General features: G+C 42.7%; 1 protein-coding gene across 1 annotated transcript in view; it reads left to right on the forward strand.

The window, feature by feature from the left end:
* Positions 1 to 1,513: 1,513 nt before the first annotated feature.
* Positions 1,514 to 16,860, forward strand: part of LOC109901301 (mothers against decapentaplegic homolog 1) — a 31,353-nt gene continuing 16,006 nt past the window's right edge. The window contains exon 1 of the mRNA XM_031828355.1: positions 1,514 to 1,596. The gene's annotated coding sequence lies outside the window, so the exon portion shown is untranslated. The remainder of the gene's footprint in view (positions 1,597 to 16,860) is intronic.

Here is a 16,860-nt window from a genome sequence, read left to right on the forward strand (position 1 = left end):
TGGTTATTGAATATATACTGAACAAAAATATAAACGCACCATGTAAAGTGCTGATCCCATGTTTCATGAGCTGAAATAAAAGATCCCAGAAATGTTCCATATGCAGAAAAAGCTTATTTCTCTCAAATTTTGTGCACAAATTTGATTACATCCCTGTTCGTGAGCATTTCTCATTTGCCAAGATAATTCGTCCACCTGACAGGTGTGGCATATGAATAGGTTGATTAAACAGCATGATCATTACACAGGTGTACCTTGTGCTGGGGAAAATAAAAGGCCACTCTAAAATGTGCAGTTTTGTCACACAACACAATGCCACAAATGTCTCAAGTTTTGAGGGAGCGTAAAATTGGCATGCTGACTGCAGGAATGTCCACCAGAGCTGTTGGCAGAAAATGTAATGTTAATTTCTCTACCATAAGTCACCTCCAACGTCATTTTAGAGAATTTGGCAGTACGTCCAACCGGCCTCAAAACCGCAGATCACATTGTAACCACGCCAGCCCAGGACCTCCACATCCGGCTTCATCACCTGAGGGATCGTCTGGGACCATATATATTTCTGTCTATAAAAAGCCCCCTTTTGGGGGAAAAACTAATTCTGATTGCCTGGGCCTGGCTCTCAAGTGGGTTGGCCTATGCCCTTCCAGGCCCACCCATGGCTGTGCCCTGCCCAGTCATGTAAAATCCCTAGATTAGGGCCTAATGAATTTATTTCAATTGACTGATATCCTTATATGAACTGTAACTCAGTAAAATCTTTGAAATTGTTGCATGTTGTGTTTATATTTTTCTTCAGTATAATATAAGAATGTATATGTATATATGCTTGACTGTAAGTAACTTTGAATAAAAGTGTCTGCTAGATGGCCTATACTACTACATTATATAGTATTACACCAGAATAACCTATGTTTTTATGTCGGTTATATGCATTAATTTATAATTTATTCTATGCATTCCTTCGACAAGAAATTATCACAATCTTTATTTACAGTGTGTGAATGTGTGTGGCCATTTTGTTGAATCCGCAATACATCAATGGCAATAAATGTATCTTTTGAATAAATGCAACTGTTCATCAAAAACAGCTGTGCCAATCCATCTGCAAGAATGTTCTGCTATCTAATCACAGTGAATCAAACCCTCAAAAATGTTCACAGCTTCGTAAAATAAATATGCTAACTGTACTTCTTTTCTCATTCATGCAATTTGCACATAAAAGATGCAGCACATAACTATCTTTTAACGACAAACAGGAGTCCGATGAGTATATAGTCCTCTACAGGCAATCAACTTGGCGCTCCACTAGTCTCCACTGCCAAAATAGCAAAATAGCTATTAAAAAAAACTCCACGAAAGAATACATTGTTTTGTAATTACATAATCCATTCCACAGTGCCTGAAAATGTTAGATGTGTAAAAGTAGGTCTTGTTATTCATGGACCGCCCCAAACTGTATCCCGCGGCATGATACTGGAGCTCCGCGGAGGGTGCGACGGCCCTGCGACTCCCTGACGCCAGTGCGAGGAGACCAGAAACAGGCAGCGGTATAGTATGGGAGCGTTGAGAGCGAGCTTGATAGCTGTTTATAAGGTACTGTAAACTTTATTTTTCACCCGTCAAAACATAAACAACCACGGGGGAATGAGTATGTTCGGTTGACTAGATCTATTGCTTATAAGAAAATAATATTTGCAACTTTTTAAAAGGGATAGAGACAGTGAAAGTGTATTTTGAGGCTTCAAACTTTTCTGTCTATCATATTTGGCAACAGAGATTGATTGGCAATTAACGTTAGTAGAATGTGGGATTAATTTCATATGTGTAACATTGTATTGTCGTGTATTCTACAGTTGGAACACGTACTTAATATTAATAGTGTGTGTGCACAATGTGTGTATTTCAATGTGTCAGTCTGCTTTGATGGTTAACCTTTGTGATGCATTGTGTTGGTATGATGTTTGATATCAGTCTGTCCATCTGTATTTGTTGTGATTAAATCTAATATGCTACTGATGTAGGCCTCTTGTACTCAGAAATAGTATCAACATCACATTTGTGATTTGTTTACTTTCCATCTGTACATGTCATGCAGATGATGTGATTTATGTTCATGCATCATGCATTTAGCAGCAAAACCAAGATTTGCGATATTTAATTGGATATTAACAGGGATCTTCATCTCAACGTCAGTGTCCATTTGGAGGGAAGCTGTGTCTCATTGCTAAATGACTTGCTTTAAATAATCAATATAGGCTATCTATCTTTTCCATCGTGTGTTTGCGCGCGCGTGCACATGCATGTTTTAGTGTGCGTGCGTGCTGCGTGCATTGTGTGTGTGTGTGTGTTCCATGTCTCATGGATGCAGAGCGAGCCTGTGTGACTGTGAGACCCTGAGCAGCAGGGCCAGATCTCCTGACATCATTGAAGATGACATATCAGATTACTCAAAGGACTGGAATTTGTCCTTGTCCATGATTTAGTACAATTGTTGAATCCTGCAGCATTCTTGTCAAATTCAGGTTTGTGTTAAATGAACAATTTGTTTCTGTTTTTTGTTGTTGTTGTGGGGCACATGGTGGACTGACAGTTTGGCTTTATTCACACTTTTAAATAGATATAACGATTGTGATGCAATGCCTGTGTTACAGAGTTATAAAGATGTGATATTTCTGCAATGGGCTGATAACAGATAGTTGTTGGGTTCGCTAAAGACAGGATAATAGAAGGATTGAAAGGGACATGTCTACTGTATCTCTAAATCCTAGTGTTGATAGTGATATTGATCATTCATATGCAACATTATCTCAGAGAATTAGGTATTCTTCTGTGTAGTTAACACTGTAAAAATGAGTCCAGTCTTAGCTTAGACATTTAACCTAGATCTTATACAGAGGAAATGGCACATTTCTCAGTTCCTCTTCTGTTCATCTATAGGTGGACATCTCCTGTATTCAGTCTGGTACAGCACATGGTGGAATTGGAGAGACATTTCCCCCTTATAGGAATAAACAAGTTAACCACATTCCATCCATAACATCATTCTCAGTTCAGACAGAGGCATCCTCAGAATAGCCCTTCTCTATATGTCCGACCCATCCCAGACCCCTCATGATGTGTTGGCCTGAGGTGTCCTCCCGACCATCCCAACCACCACAAACACAACACTTATCCCAAATGCCTGGGATGGTTGGGATTAGAGGTAGACCAATTATGATTTTTCAACACCGATATCGATTATTGAAGGACCAAAAAAAGCCGATACCAATTAATCGGTCAATTTTTTTTATTTTTAAATGTGTAATAATGACAATTACAACAATACTGAATTAACATAATGAATATAATACATCAATAAAATCAATTTAGCCTCAAATAAAATGAAACATGTTCAATTTGGTTTAAATAATGCAAAAACAAAGTGTTGGAGAAGAAAGTAAAAGTGCAATATGTGCCATGTAAAAAAGCTAACGTTTAAATTCCTTGCTCAGAACATGAGAACATATGAAAGCTGGTGGTTCCTTTTAACAGGAGTCTTCAATATTCCCAGGTAAGAAGTTTTAGGTTGTAGTTATTATAGGAATTATAGGACAAGTTCTCTCTATACTATTTGTATTTCATATACCTTTGACTATTGGATGTTCTTATAGGCATTTTAGTATTGCCAGTGTAACAGTATAGCTTCCGTCCTTCTCCTCGCCCCTACCTGGGCTCGAACCAGGAACACATCGACAACAGCCACCCTCGAAGCAGCGTTACCCATCGCCCTCGAAGAGCCATTGGAACAACCACTCCAAGTCTCAGAGCGAGTGACGTTTGAAACGCTATTAGCGCGCACCCCGCTAAATAGCTAGCCATTTCACATCGGCTACACCAGCCTAATCTCGGGAGTTGATAGGCTTGAAGTCATAAACAGCTCAATGCTTGAAGCACAGCGATGAGCTGCTGGCAAAACGCACAAAAGTGCTGTTTGAATGAATGCTTACGAGCCTGCTGGTGCCTACCACCGCTCAGTCAGATACTTACAGTGCCTTGCGAAAGTATTCGGCCCCCTTGAACTTTGCGACCTTTTGCCACATTTCAGGCTTCAAACATAAAGATATAAAACTGTATTTTTTTGTGAAGAATCAACAACAAGTGGGACACAATCATGAAGTGGAACGACATTTTTTGGATATTTCAAACTTTTTTAACAAATCAAAAACAGAAAAATTGGGCGTGCAAAATTATTCAGCCCCTTTACTTTCAGTGCAGCAAACTCTCTCCAGAAGTTCAGTGAGGATCTCTGAATGATCTAATGTTGACCTAAATGACTAATGATGATAAATACAATCCACCTGTGTGTAATCAAGTCTCCGTATAAATGCACCTGCACTGTGATAGTCTCAGAGGTCCGTTAAAAGCGCAGAGAGCATCATGAAGAACAAGGAACACACCAGGCAGGTCCGAGATACTGTTGTGAAGAAGTTTAAAGCCGGATTTGGATACAAAAAGATTTCCCAAGCTTTAAACATCCCAAGGAGCACTGTGCAAGCGATAATATTGAAATGGAAGGAGTATCAGACCACTGCAAATCTACCAAGACCTGGCCGTCCCTCTAAACTTTCAGCTCATACAAGGAGAAGACTGATCAGAGATGCAGCCAATGATCACTCTGGATGAACTGCAGAGATCTACAGCTGAGGTGGGAGACTCTGTCCATAGGACAACAATCAGTCGTATATTGCACAAATCTGGCCTTTATGGAAGAGTGGCAAGAAGAAAGCCATTTCTTAAAGATATCCATAAAAAGTGTTGTTTAAAGTTTGCCACAAGCCACCTGGGAGACACACCAAACACGTGGAAGAAGGTGCTCTGGTCAGATGAAACCAAAATTGAACTTTTTGGCAACAATGCAAAACGTTATGTTTGGCGTAAAAGCAACACAGCTCATCACCCTGAACACACAATCCCCACTGTCAAACATGGTGGTGGCAGCATCATGGTTTGGGCCTGCTTTTCTTCAGCAGGGACAGGGAAGATGGTTAAAATTGATGGGAAGATGGATGGAGCCAAATACAGGACCATTCTGGAAGAAAACCTGATGGAGTCTGCAAAAGACCTGAGACTGGGACGGAGATTTGTCTTCCAACAAGACAATGATCCAAAAATAAAGCAAAATCTACAATGGAATGGTTCAAAAATAAACATATCCAGGTGTTAGAATGGCCAAGTCAAAGTCCAGACCTGAATCCAATCGAGAATCTGTGGAAAGAACTGAAAACTGCTGTTCACAAATGCTCTCCATCCAACCTCACTGAGCTCGAACTGTTTTGCAAGGAGGAATGGGAAAACATTTCAGTCTCTCGGTGTGCAAAACTGATAGAGACATACCCCAAGCGACTTACAGCTGTAATCGCAGCAAAAGGTGGCGCTACAAAGTATTAACTTAAGGGGGCTGAATAATATTGCACGCCCAATTTTTCAGTTTTTGATTTGTTAAAAAAGTTTGAAATATCCAATAAATGTCGTTCCACTTCATGATTGTGTCCCACTTGCAAAAGGTCGCAAAGTTCAAGGGGGCCGAATACTTTCGCAAGGCACTGTAGATACTTGTATGCTCAGTCAGATTATATGCAACGCAGGACACGCTAGATAATATCTAGTAATATCATCAACCATGTGTAGTTAACTAGTGATTATGATTGATTGTTTTTTATAAGATAAGTTTAATGCTAGCTAGCAACTTACCTTGGCTAACTGCATTTGCGTAACAGGCAGTCTCCTTGTGGAGTGCAACGAGAGAGAGGCAGGTCGTTATTGCGTTGGACTAGTTAACTGTAAGGTTGCAAGATTGGATCCCTCGAGCTGACAAGGTGAAAATCTGTCGTTCTGCCCCTGAAAGAGGCAGTTATACCCACCGTTTCTAGGCCGTCATTGAAAATAAGAATGTGTTCTTAACTGACTTGCCAAGTTTAATAAAGATTAAATAAAGGTGTAAAAAAAAAAAACATCGGCAAATCGGCGCCCAAAAATACAGATTTCCGATGGTTATGAAAACTTGAAATCGGCCCTAATTAATCGGCCATTCCGATTAATCGGTCGACCTCTATTGGGTCACATTGGAGAAAGACAGTCCTTTTTCACGAATACGCACCGCATCGATTATATGCACCGCAGGACATGCTCGATAAACTAGTAATATCATCAACCATGTGTAGTTAACTAGTGATTATGATTGATTGATTGTTTTTTATAAGATAAGTTTAATGCTAGCCAGCAACTTACCTTGGCTTCTTACTGCATTCGCGTAACAGGCAGTCTCCTCGTGGAGTGCAATGAGAGGCAGGTGGTTAGAGCGTTGGACTAGTTAACTGTAAAGGTTGTAAGATTGAATCCACGAGCTGACAAGGTAAAAATCTGTCATTCTGCCCCTGAACAAGGCAGTTAACCCACCGTTCCTAGGCCGTCATTGACAATAAGAATGTGTTCTTAACTGTCTTGCCTAGTTAAATAAAGATTAAATAAAGGTGTAAAAAAGTAGAAGAAAAATCGGCCAAATCGGTGTTCAAAAATACAGATTTCCGAGTGTTATGAAAACGTGAAATCGGCCCTAGTTAATCGGCCAGTCCGATTAATCGGTCGACCTCTAGTTGGGATAGCTGATTGATAGCCCATGTGTTGGTTACAGTGGGTGAGTTATGTTTGTGGCTAACGTGAGGTGTGGTGGATGTGTGTGTGTGCTCACGTGTGCGTGTGTGATAACTGACCCTAAATTTGTGTAGACCTCCTGGGTCAGTGCTGTGTCTAGTCACCAAGGGCAACACCTCTCTGTCTTCCTGTCTGTCTGTCTGGTTATTTCTGTCTACTGTAGAGGCTGGGGAGGAATGGTTGTTTGGGTGTTGTGGTGTTGTGGGTAGGCCTAGTTCGTGAGGGCTTGCTTGTCGAAACACATTCTCTCGGCTGCTTTTTGGAGATCATTCATCGATACTCATTCATTGAATTTTGATATCCAGTTTTGGTACTTGATGATTGTTATCTGTGTATTAATGAACACATTACACCTCCTCAATGTCGATGGGTCAGGCCACACAGAGTGAGAGGGAGACAGCACAACGAAGCTGTATTGTCACTATTTGTGTTGGGCTGCTGAGCTGACAGTTAGAGGGAACACTCGTGTGAAGTGGAAGGTTTACGCCGAAAGGCTAGACAGTGTGTGTATTAACGAGAATTTGCATCCCCCTTCGCTCTCCTCCCTCGTTCCTCTCTCTCTCTCCTCACTCTTTCCCTCTCTCTCTCTCTTTCCTCCCTCGGTCTCTCTGTTCACTCTTTTTCAGTCTCTTTCAGACACACTTGCACATGCACGTACACACAAACGTACACACACACACACACACACGCACACACACACCCTCCTCTCCCATCCCTCTCTCCTCTATTCGTTATCTCTCTCCATCTCTTTATCCCTCTCTCCTCTCCTCTTTACCTCTCTTCATCCCTCTCTCCTCTCCTCGTTATCTCTCTCCATCTCTTCATCCCTCTCTCCTCTCCTCGTTATCTCTCTCCATCTCTTTATCCCTCTCTCCTCTATTCGTTATCTCTCTCCATCTCTTTATCCCTCTCTCCTCTCCTCTTTACCTCTCTTCATCCCTCTCTCCTCTCCTCTCCTCTTTATCTCTCTTTATCTCTTAATTCCTCTCTCCATCCACTCCTCCCTTCATAGCCAGCGACTCAATTGAGTGGGGGCTAATGGAGGCCCCGTCCAGGCCCTGCTGATAAATAATGTAACTTCTTTATAATGCCCCGTCTCTAGGGAGAGAGCAGAGAGCATCATTACTGGCTCCTCATCCTACAGCCCCGGCCCCTAAATTGATTAACAGCACTGACTGAAGCAGCTCACGCTAAATGATCAATGGGGTTGGTAGGGATTGGTGGCTAGCAGCTAGCGCAGGCTTGGAATGGCACAGGTCAGGCTAACAGGCCTTGTCAATGACATGTGATCATGGGCTAACCTATTAGATCCCTCTGACTCCCATTAATTCTGCCTGGCTATGCTAACTACTCACCAAAGGGTTAGCGTTAGCGGCAGTTAGCGCACTAACCCAATACAGGCTGGATGAATGGCAGGCAAGGAAGGAAGATAGATAGATAACTCTGCCTGGGCACTTTTATGGAGCTCTTGTGTAAACGGCGGCGTGTGTTTCAGCTTCAATGAGCAGAGGGCGGATAAGATTGGGACCTGTCCGCTACAGATATTTGTGTGATGCTTCATTGGGCCCTACTTGTGTAAGGGAGAGGCGTAACCCTGCATCCCAAATGGCATCCTATTCTCTATATATTACACAACCTATAGGGCCTATAGCACTATGTGCACTCTGTAGGGAATAGGGTGCCATTTGGGACACACCCTAAGTATGTGTTGGGTAAGAGAGGTTAGAGAAGGGGACTGCTGGGCTGGAAGATGTTTGGGAGGTTAATGTGATTTAGGGAAGAAAGAAAAGTGTAGGTCAGGCTTACCTTTAGGAGGGGGACCGGATATCAGATTATCACAGATCTACAGGGTCGCCTGTAGTAACCAACGACCAGTGATCAAATTATGACTTGTAGTAACCATTTATCAGATAAAGTGTGATCTAGCTTGGTAGTTTTTGTGCCCCATTCTATACAGTCCAGTGTAGGGCACAACACCGGCCCCATTCTATACAGTCCAGAGTAGGGCACAACAACACCGGCCCCATTCTATACAGTCCAGAGTAGGGCACAACAACACCGGTCCCATTCTATACAGTCCAGAGTAGGGCACAGCAACACCAGCCCCATTCTATACAGTCCAGAGTAGGGCACAACACCGGCCCCATTCTATACAGTCCAGAGTAGGGCACAACACCGGCCCCATTCTATACAGTCTAGACTAGGGCACAACAACACCAGCCCCATTCTATACAGTCCAGTGTATGGCACAACACCGGCCCCATTCTATACAGTCCAGAGTAGGGCACAACAACACCGGCCCCATTCTATACAGTCCAGAGTAGGGCACAACACCGGCCCCATTCTATACAGACCAGAGTAGGGCACAACAACACCGGCCCCATTCTATACAGTCCAGAGTAGGGCACAACACCGGCCCCATTCTATACAGTCCAGAGTAGGGCACAATACCGGCCCCATTCTATACAGTCCAGAGTAGGGCACAACACCGGCCCCATTCTATACAGTCCAGAGTAGGGCACAACAACACCGGCCCCATTCTATACAGTTCAGAGTAGGGCACAACAACACGGCCCCATTCTATACAGTCCAGAGTAGGGCACAACACCGGCCCCATTCTATGCAGTCTAGAGTAGGGCACAACAACACCAGCCCCATTCTATACAGTCCAGAGTAGGGCACAACAACACCGGCCCCATTCTATACAGTCCAGAGTAGGGCACAACACCGGCCCCATTCTATACAGTCTAGAGTAGGGCACAACAACACCAGCCCCATTCTATACAGTCTAGAGTAGGGCACAACAACACCAGCCCCATTCTATACAGTCCAGAGTAGGGCACAACAACACCGGCCCCATTCTATACAGTCCAGAGTAGGGCACAACAACACCGGCCCCATTCTATACAGTCCAGAGTAGGGCACAACAACACCGGCCCCATTCTATACAGTCCAGAGTAGGGCACAACAACACGGCCCCATTCTATACAGTCCAGAGTAGAGCACAACACCGGCCCCATTCTATGCAGTCTAGAGTAGGGCACAACAACACCAGCTCCATTCTATACAGTCCAGAGTAGGGCACAACACCGGCCCCATTCTATACAGTCCAGAGTAGGGCACAACACCGGCCCCATTCTATACAGTCCAGAGTAGGGCACAACACCGGCCCCATTCTATACAGTCCAGAGTAGGGCACAACAACACCGGCCCCATTCTATACAGTCCAGAGTAGGGCACAACAACACCGGCCCCATTCTATACAGTCCAGAGTAGGGCACAACAACACCGGCCCCATTCTATACAGTCCAGAGTAGGGCACAACAACACGGCCCCATTCTATACAGTCCAGAGTAGGGTACAACAACACGGCCCCATTCTATACAGTCCAGAGTAGGGCACAACACCGGCCCCATTCTATACAGTCCAGAGTAGGGCACAACACCGGCCCCATTCTATACAGTCCAGAGTAGGGCACAACAACACCGGCCCCATTCTATACAGTCCAGAGTAGGGCACAACAACACCGGCCCCATTCTATACAGTCCAGAGTAGGGCACAACAACACGGCCCCATTCTATACAGTCCAGAGTAGAGCACAACACCGGCCCCATTCTATGCAGTCTAGAGTAGGGCACAACAACACCAGCTCCATTCTATACAGTCCAGAGTAGGGCACAACACCGGCCCCATTCTATACAGTCCAGAGTAGGGCACAACACCGGCCCCATTCTATACAGTCCAGAGTAGGGCACAACACCGGCCCCATTCTATACAGTCCAGAGTAGGGCACAACAACACCGGCCCCATTCTATACAGTCCAGAGTAGGGCACAACAACACCGGCCCCATTCTATACAGTCCAGAGTAGGGCACAACAACACCGGCCCCATTCTATACAGTCCAGAGTAGGGCACAACAACACGGCCCCGTTCTATACAGTCCAGAGTAGGGTACAACAACACGGCCCCATTCTATACAGTCCAGAGTAGGGCACAACACCGGCCCCATTCTATACAGTCCAGAGTAGGGCACAACACCGGCCCCATTCTATTTTGACTGGTCCACAGACAACCCCATATGAGCATTGTCTGTTTCAAGCGTGAATACAATCCCATTTTGACCTTTTTCATACAGTAATGCTGATCAAACTCTGATCATATATCGGTCATACATTATAGATCCTCCTCAGGTTGGAGATGAGTAGATTCTAATGATGGTAATTGACAGAAGAAACATCCTGTTTTTTTTTGGACTGAAATAGCTAAATAAATCGTACAGTTTTTAACTGTGAGCGAAAGTCACACCTATTCCCTTAAGCTCCTCAGGTTTGGAAATACCCAAGTAAGGTCTGGACTGGAGAAATCCAGAAGATCTAATCCAAGTGTATGATGTTGTTGACAGTAGGTGACTGTGTCGAGAGCCCTGTCTGTCCAGATGTTCCTGTTACAGTCTATCACTCTCTACTTTCCTGGAATCCTCCATCTGAATTGGATTACGAGTTGTTTTTTTGCAACTGGTCTGGAGTAGAGGTCGACCAATTATGATTTTTCAAAGCCGATACCGATTAATTTGGCCCGATTAAAAAAAAAAATCTATTTGTAATAATGACAATTACAACAATACTGAATGAACACTTATTTTAACTTAATATAATACATCAATACACTAAATTTAGCCTCAAATAAATAATGAAACATGTTCAATTTGGTTTAAATAATGCAAAAACAAAGTGTCGGAGAAGAAAGTGAAAGTGCAATATGTGCCATGTAAGAAAGCTAACGTTTCAGTTCCTTGCTCAGAACATGAGAACATATGAAAGCTGGTGGTTCCTTTTAACATGAGACTTCAATATTCCAAGGTAAGAGGTTTTAGGTTGTAGTTAATATAGAATTTATAGGACTATTTCTCTCTATACCATTTGTATTTCATATACCTTTGACTATTGGATGTTCTTATAGGCACTTTAGTATTGCCAGTGTAACAGTATAGCTTCCGTCCCTCTCCTCGCTCCTCCCTGGGCTCGAACCAGCAACACAACGACAACAGCACCCTCGAAGCATCGTTACCTATGCAGAGCAAGGGAAACAACCACCCCAAGGCTCAGAGCGAGTGAAGTTTGAAGATAGCGCGCGCTAACTAGCTAGCCATTTCACTTCGGTTACACCAGCCTCATCTCGGGAGTTGATAGGCTTGAAGTCATAAACAGCGCAATGCTTGACGCACAACGAAGAGCTGCTGGCAAAACGCAAAGAATGTGCAACGAGAGAGAGGCAGGTCGTTATTGCGTTGGACTAGTTAACTGTAAATTTGCAAGATTGGATCCCCCGAGCTGACAAGGTGAAAATCTGTGATTCTGCCCCTGAACAAGGCAGTTAACCCACCTTCCTAGGCCGTCATTGAAAATCAGAATGTGTTCTTAACTTCTAGCGTCGAGCAATCCCGTATCCGGGAGCGTAAATCATAGCCTCAAGCTCATTACCATAACGCAACGTTTCCTATTCATGAAAATCACAAATGAAATGAAATAAATATATTGAAACACAAGCTTAGCCTTTTGTTAACACTGTCACCTCAGATTTTCAAAATATGCTTTAACCATAGCTACACAAGCATTTGTGTAAGAGTATTGATAGCCTAGCATAGCATTAAGCCTAGCATTCAGCAGGCAACATTTTCACAAAAACAAGAAAAGCATTCAAATAAAATCATTTACCTTTGAAGAACTTCGGATGTTTTCAATGACGAGACTCTCAGTTAGATAGCAAATGTTCATTTTTTCCAAAAATATTATTTGTGTAAGAGAAATAGCTCCGTTTTGTTCATCACGTTTGGCTAAGAAATAAAATGAAAATGCAGTCACTTACAACGCCAAACTTTTTTCCAAATTAGCTCCATAATATCGACAGAAACATGGCAAATGTTGTTTAAAATCAATCCTCAAGGTGTTTTTCACAATTCTATTTGATGAAAAATCATTCCCGGCAGTCGGTTTCTCATCAGAGGCAAACGGAAAAATACTGCAGCTGGAGATTACGCAATAATTGCGACGGAGGACACCAAGCGACCACCTGGTAAATGTAGTCTCTTATGGTCAATCTTCCAATGATATGCCTACAAATACGTCACAATGCTGCAGACACCTTGGGGAAAACGTGGAAAAGGTAAGCTGACTCCTAGCTCATCCACAGCAATATAAGGTGTCATTGCCATGAGGCGGTTTCAAAAAATACGGCACTTCCTGATTGTCTTTTTATCTGGGGTTTTTCTGTAACATCAGTTCTGTGGCACTCACAGACAATATCTTTGCAGTTTTGGAAACGTCAGTCTTTTCTTTCCAAAGCTGTCAATTATATGCATAGTCGAGCATCTTTTCGTGACAAAATATCTTGTTTAAAACGGGAACGTTTTTCATCCAAAAATTCAAAAGAGCGCCCCCTATATCGAAGAAGTTAACTGACTTGCCTAGTTAAATACAGATTAAATAAAGGTAAAAAATAAGACAAATCGGTGCCCAAAAATACCAATTTCCGATTGTTATGAAAACTTGAAATCGGCCCTAATTAATCGGCCATTCCGATTAATCGGTCGACCTCTAGTCTGGAGCATGTGGTGTGATGGGCTGTCGATTATCTGACCGACTGTCAGACTGACTATCTGACCGACTGTCAGACTGACTATCTGACCGACTGTCAGACTGACTATCTGACCGACTGTCAGACTGACTATCTGACCGACTGTCAGACTGACTATCTGACCGACTGTCAGACTGACTATCTGACCGACTGTCAGACTGACTATCTGACCGACTGTCAGACTGACTATCTGACCGACTGTCAGACTGACTATCTGACCGACTGTCAGACTGACTATCTGACCGACTGTCAGACTGACTATCTGACCGACTGACAGACTGACTATCTGACCATCTGACCGACTGACAGACTGACTATCTGACCGACTGACTATCTGACCGACTGACCGACTGTCAGACTGACTATCTGACCGACTGTCAGGCTGACTATCTGACCGACTGTCAGGCTGACTATCTGACCGACTGTCAGGCTGACTATCTGACCGACTGTCAGGCTGACTATCTGACCGACTGTCAGGCTGACTATCTGACCGACTGTCAGGCTGACTATCTGACCGACTGTCAGGCTGACTATCTGACCGACTGTCAGGCTGACTATCTGACCGACTGTCAGGCTGACTATCTGACCGTCTGACTGTCTGACTGACTGACTGTCTGACTATCTGACCAACTGTCTTACTGACTCTCTGAATGACTGACTGTCTGACCGACTGTCTGACCAACTGTCTGAGTGACTGACTGACTGACCGACTGTCTGACCAACTGTCTGAGTGACTGACTGTCTGACCAACAGTCTGACTATCTGAGTGACTGACTGACTGTCTGTCTGATTGTCTGACTGAATGTCTGACTGACTCTCTGTTTGACTGTCTGACTGACCCATCAAAGCAGGGTTGTGTTTGAGATTGACAGACAAGAGCTGTCTTTTGTATTGAGTTGTGTATCATTACTTTTTAATTTTCTCTCCTTTTCCGTTCATGAAAAGGTGTCACGCCCTGACCTTAGAGAGCTTTTTATGTCTCTATTTTGGTTTGGTCATGGTGTGATTTGGGTGGGCATTCTATGTTCATTTTTCTATGTTTTGTATTTCTTTTGTTTTGGCCGGGTATGGTTTTCAATCAGGGACAGCTGTCTATCGTTGTCTCTGATTGGGAACCATACTTAGGCAGCCTTTTCCCACCTGTGTTTTGTGGGTAGTTATTTTCTGTTTTGTGTTTCTGCACCTGACAGAACTGTTCGTTGTCGTTTTGCTCTTTGTTATTTTGTTTCATTGTTCAGTTTAAATAAAAATCATGAACACTTACCACACGCTTTGGTTCGATCCTTCATGCAACGACGACCGTTACAAAAGGGAATCTCATCCCAGAATGTCGGGAAAACCTTGATAAGGCAACACAGTATCATTGGCAGCTAATGCTGAATTATTTGACACAATTTACAAAAGTAATAAATACACAATAAAATCTACAACTTAAAAATACATATTTTCTGGAAAAATGCTCAGGGTAACATACAGTACCAGTCAAAAGTTTGGACACACGTACTCATTCAAGGGTTTTTATTTATTTTTACTATTTTCAATACAGCAAATGAAAGATAAACATCTTGCTAATCTACCCATCGTGTCCGATTTCAAAAATGCTTTACAGCTAAAGCACAACATATGATTATGTTAGGTCATAGCCAAGTCAAAAAAACACACAGCCATTTCCCCAGCCACAAAACACAGAAATATAGATAAAATTAATCACTAACCTTTGATGAGCTTCATCAGATGATACTCATAGGACATCATGTTACACAATACATGTATGTTTTGTTTGATAATGTGCATATTTATATCCAAAAATCACAGTTTACATTGGCGCCTTACGTGCAGTAATGTTTTGATTCCAAAACATCCAGTGATTTTGCATAAATACTCATAATAAACATTGATAAAAGATACAAGTGTTATTCACAGAATTAAAGATAGACTTCTCCATAATGCAACCGCGGTGTCAGATTTTTAAAAAACTTTACGAAAAAGCATAATCTGAGAACGGCGCTCAGAACCCAAAACAGCCAGAAGAATATCCGCCATTTTGGAATCAACAAAGTTATTAACAACACCATAAATATTCACTTACCTTTGATGATCTTCATCAGAAGGCACTCCCAGGAATCCCAGTTAAACAATAAATGACTGATTTGTTCCATAAAGTTCCATCATTTATGTCCAAATAGGCACTTGTTGTTAGCGTTTTCAGCCCAGTAATCCATCTTCATGAGGCGCAGGCACTTCATCCAGACAGACAAAAACTTGAAAAGTTCCGTTACAGTCCTTTATAAACATGTCAAACGATGTATGGAATCAATCTTTCGGATGTTTTTAACATAAAACATCAATAATGTTCCAACCGGATTCCTTTGCCTTCAGAAAAACACTGGAACGAGAGGTATCTCTGTCGGGAGCGCGCGTCATGAGACCAAGGCACTCTGCCAGACCACTGACTCAAATAGGTCTCATGAGCCACTCCTTTATAGTAGAATCCTCATTCAAGTTTCTAAAGACGGTTGACATCTAGTGGAAGCCGTAGGAAGTGCAACTTTATCAATTTCTCAATGTGTATTTGGTAGGCCAAGCTTTGAAAAACTACAAGCCTCAGATGTCCCACTTCCTGGTTGGATTTTTCTCAGGTTTTTGCCTGCCATATATATGAGTTCTCTTATACTCACATACATCATTCAAACAGTTTTAGGAACTTCAGAGTGTTTTCTATCCAATACTAATACTAATATGCATATATTAGCATCTGAGACAGAGTAGGAGGCAGTTCACTCTGGGAACGCTATTCATCCAAAAGTGAAAATGCTGCCCCCTATCCCAAAAAGGTTCAACAAATCAGAGAGTAGCCACACTTGGCCTTGATGACAGCTGTGCACACTCTTGGTATTCTCTTAACCAGCTTCATGAGGTAGTCACCTGGAATGCATTTCAATTAACAGGTGTGTTGTGACAAAGTAGGGGTGGTATACAGAAGATAGCCCTATTTGGTAAAAGACGAAGTCCATATAATGGCAAGAACAGCTCAAATAAGCAAAGAGAAATGACAATACATCAATACTTTAAGACATGAAGGTCAGTCAATCTGGAACATTTCTAGAAAGTTTGAAAGTTTCTTCAAGTACAGTCGCAAAAACCATCAAGCGCTGTGATGAAACTGGCTTTCATGAGGACCACCACAGGAATGGAAGACCCAGAGTTACTGCTGCTGCAGAGGATAAGTTCAGAGAGAAGAGACCTGCTTGGGCCAAGAAACACGAGCAATGGACATTAGACCGTTGGAAATCTGTCCTTTGGTCTAATGAGTCCATGGTCTGATGAGTTTTTAAAATATTTTTTAGATGTGTTGGACCGCAGAGTGAAGGAAAAGTAGCCAACAGCATATGTGGGAACTCCTTCAAGACGGTTGGAAAAGCATTCCATGTGAAGCTGGTTGAGAGAATGCCAAGAGTGTGCAAAGCTGTCATCGAGGCAAAGCGTGGCTACTTTGAAGAATCTAAAATATAACACTTTTTTGGTTACTACAT

Source organism: Oncorhynchus kisutch, linkage group LG7 (genome assembly GCF_002021735.2).
Source record: "Oncorhynchus kisutch isolate 150728-3 linkage group LG7, Okis_V2, whole genome shotgun sequence".
Lineage (NCBI taxonomy): Eukaryota > Metazoa > Chordata > Actinopteri > Salmoniformes > Salmonidae > Oncorhynchus > Oncorhynchus kisutch.